Source organism: Dendrobium catenatum, unplaced genomic scaffold, assembly GCF_001605985.2.
Source record: "Dendrobium catenatum unplaced genomic scaffold, ASM160598v2 fragScaff_scaffold_1284, whole genome shotgun sequence".
NCBI lineage: Eukaryota > Viridiplantae > Streptophyta > Magnoliopsida > Asparagales > Orchidaceae > Dendrobium > Dendrobium catenatum.
In genome coordinates, this window is record NW_021319746.1 from 497,965 (window position 1) to 502,548 (window position 4,584).

Here is a 4,584-nt window from a genome sequence, read left to right on the forward strand (position 1 = left end):
AGCCTTTAGTTATTTTCACACACATTATTATGCAATATTATATAAGCAATAGTGACAAGTTATCACCCAATCACATACCAATATTCGTTACCTTTGCTTGTATATTATTGCATAATTTATACTATAACATATTAAAAGATACACAGTAAAAGGTAACTAAATCCAGAGAAAATGTAATTAAAATTATTTTTGGAGGAATCAAATAGTCAAAATCAAAATCTTTGAAAATAAAAATAGGAAAGAAGTCTCCTATTACAATCGAAAGAATTTTCATAAAAGCGATGAAGAGAATAGGTTGTTAAAAATTTGGTTTCATCTTTCCTCTATCCTCCTTCCCCTCTCCGTCTTTCCTTCCTTATCTGACAAGCCAAAAAATAGAGAGGGAGAGAAGGCGAGTGGAGAATATATATATATATATATATAATTTAAGTGCTCCGTGTCTTGGGGCCATGATCCAGTGTCGTTGCGTTGTATGCTAAATCCAATATTACTATAGAATGTATCCTTTATCGTCATGGTGGAGATTTTCGATGTAGCTATTCTTTTAAGCATAGTGCCATAGCTCCCACAGGCACAACCTCGCAATGCTCCATTTCAAACAAAAATTCATATTTCTCATTTTAAAATAATTTTTAAAATGTATAGGTTGTTATAGAAGAGACATGATAAAGGGATGAGCTGACGAAGTTGAGGCGGCAAATGTCAACAATAATAGATGATAAGGTTTTTTTTTAATTTTTTTTTATTTTTAACTAGATGGTAAGGTTGAGGCAGCCAAAGAGACACATTTTGGGCTAGGGAACTTAATTTATATATAGGAAAAATGACAAAGGAAAGTAAGAAATTGAAGAGAAGATTTGCCTATGTGTAAGGTTTTAATATTTTTGTGGGGGAGGAAGCATGCACCCCTTTTCTCAATCTATCTATTCCTTCAATATCTCAACGCTGAGTTATCTATCTTGAAGCACAATGGCGATGTGAATTGATATGTTGTGCCCCTGTACTCTCTTTCATAGAAGGGTTCCACGATGACACTCCTCATCTAGCTCGATTGATGAAATTAAAGTTTGATTCAACAATACAACTTTATTGATTGATATAATTAGATTCCAGCTGACAAAACTAAAAGTTGTACAAATATATGAGTTAAAATGATATATAATATTATGCATGGTACTGCAATACTCAACATAATAAACATTTATGCGACATATGTTTAAATGAGCTGTAAGATCTAAGGCTCCTAAGGTTTAAATAGAATTGAGAAAAGACATGACTAGACAATGCTTTAACAAAACTATATATTCTTCTCTAATTTGTTCTATGTTCCTATAACATCACTTAATTGATGATTGAACAAATTTTATGTGATGCCCTAGTATCTACTAGAAGGATTGAACCACCTAAACTTATAATTATAGCTCAAACATAAATAATGAAAACCAAAGCTACTATAAATCTGTATAATAAAGAAACTTAACTAGTTTTATTTCATCAAATTGTATTTATATACTAATCCAATTAACTTCCAATCATCTAGACATTAAAATAAGTAAAAAAATGATCATAAAATAATACCTAAATTACTTAGATTCAGAAGGTCCTACTCCTACCACTTTTTACTCCATTGGGTATTTACTTTTTCATAAAATATCAAAAAAAATCATAGAATAAGTATAACTAGCTCAGTAGACTTCTTTTCAAAACCCTCCATAGATATAGATATTCAAATGAAAGTATTATATATTAGTTGATTTGTTAAACATAAATACAATGAATTATAAATAATGAATATAATATTAAGAGAAGATCATTTTCTAAAGTTTCAGTGTTTACTTGATTTCAAAAATCTTACTTATACCATTAAAGCCATTTGCATAGATAGTTCAGATGCATCACATAACACTTGGTATCACCACAGCACTTGTTATCAGAGGTTCACATATGTTTAACTTTCATATTTCATTAGGGTTCATGTAGAGAATAAAATACTTCTAACATTCAGTGCAACATTTCACTTATAATTGATTCATTAAAATATTAACTTGAGCAATGCAATGATTATAATGCACATCATGATGCCTACTTATAACTCCACTTTTACTTATGCCTCTCTTTAATCTCCCACACATGCATCTAATAAGTGGGGTCATAATCAGAGCAAAATAGTGGGACATAACCTCCTACACCTGCTTTTAGTAAGTGAGGTCACAATCTCTCCCATATCAACACTTGGTAGATAGGGCCAGAACAAAACATGTAGGGCCCTGATAACATATCAGAGAGTGCACTTTTTTCACATATTAAAATATCTTCAATGCCATGTTATGAATAATATATGTATAAATGCAATGGTAATTAAACTATACTTTTAATGCAGCATTCAAATATTGCATGAATTGTAAAAAATAAATTACATTACTTATATAACATTATAATCATTGATTTTTTTTATTAAAATTCTAACTTCAGAGGGATATTCTAGCAAATATTTTAAGGCTTTTATATAACTATTGCAATTGCTAGAAAAGCTTCAATCAAGTTATATACTTAGAAATTTATGTAAGAAAAACTAATCAGTAAAAATCTATTTTCTTATAGTCAAAATGTTCAAAATAAAATGCATGACAATATATTAAAGTTTTGTGGTGAAAACATTATCAAATCTAAGAAAAACCCATTTTTTGTCCAAAACTTTTCATACAATCTCTAGAATTAAAATAAGTAATCAACCTCATGCTCCACAATATCTTATACGACCTGATGGATGAATCCCGAGCTTTGGCCTTTAAAATCTCCTCCTCTCTTTCCCTCTACTCTCTTCTCTCTCCTTCTCCTCCTCATTTCTCCAACAATGCTTGGGTGAGGTGAGGGTTTTTACAAATGGTTTTATATATCTTTAATATTTAAAAATCTCTAATTTGGCCTACCCTCTTCAGCATCGCAACACTCTCAGAGAATCTTCAAATATTTTCCTAAGCTTGCTAGGTGGTGGCGCTACGTAGCATTGTGATACACGTTCAAATTCATTTTCTTACCCAAGAGCTCAATGCCATAGTGCCACTCAACCAAGTGTCACGATGCCATAAAATTATTTTGATGACTTGAGTTTCACTTCTCCCTTGCTTTTAAATATAATTTAAAAGATATCATTTAATAAAATATATAATTTAAAATTCTTATTGTAGGGACCATAGTGCAAGAACCCTAAAATGAATTTTCTAAAAATTCTTGTAAATCTAATGTTTTAGTTGGGAGTGTTGTGTCACTGTGCTTACGAGCGCAGCACCACTTCCCTCTTTATTTGAAGTATTTTATAGGTCGAGTGAAACGACGCTTAGAGCTGGCGTTGTGGTTTGAAGCTCTTGCGTTTACATTTTTTGGATCAACAGTTGCATCGCTGAGTTCCCCAGCATTACGGTGCTAGCACTTTAAAATGATTTTTAAAAATATCTTATGACTCTACACTCACCCCATACCCCAAAGCCCAATTTGTTGTATGCATTGCTAGGGAAGAGAGAGAGAGAGAGAGAGAGAGAGAGAAAGAGAGTGAGCTATTTAGGAAAATTTAGCAATTAACCTTAATTTTACTTCTATTTTTATGATTTTGAGTTTTTTCTATTTTTTTAATTTGATAAAAATATAATATCTCCCATTTTAGTAAATTTCTAATGTGTAACTTTTGATATGTGGTAGATATCATCATCCTGAATATTTTAACAATATAGGATCAATATATGCATATGACAAGATTGATAAAATTGATACATGGGCATATGATACATATAAAATATATGATATACATGATACATTATAGTTAATATACGACACGACATACATATACTTATACTGTTCAATATGCATAAAACATGTATATTGATACATATGAACTAAAATATGCATATATTTATAACGGGCATGCTACATTATACTTAGCATGAGTATAATAATGATATAACATAATGATCATGTATATGGCTACTGATTAATTATATATTATTTTTATTGATTTTAATTGTTCATATGAAATAATACTGTTCATAATGACTGCTACTTATTCCTATAGCTATATATTTATAATGATTTAGATTGAATGGTTACATGTATGTTGTTTCTATTTCTTTGTATTGATTGCAGTCATAGGTTCTAGTAACTTATTGAGCTATTTGCTCATTCTGTGATTTTTACATGTTTTTTAAGAAGGGTGTTAGGATCCAATATAGTTAGACTGATCAATATTTTTAGGTTTTGATTTTTTATTTTGATTTTATTATTTTGTAATCAACGATGATAAATGATAGATTGATGCTATGAAATGAATTATTGATTATTGTACATGAATTTTGAAAAATAAATATAGAATTATAAATTGATATATATAACTGGATATTTATGATTATAATTACTTTCATAAGACTTATTTATACTACCAGATTATTAGTAGCTATAGTAGATTAATTACGAGAAAAATATATAATTCTTTCACATTTAGATTATTGGGTGGAGGAGCTCCAATGGCGGTGGTTGGTTAATGACAGTTTCGACAATGGCGGTTGAGCAAAAGTCTGACAATGGCGGCCAAGA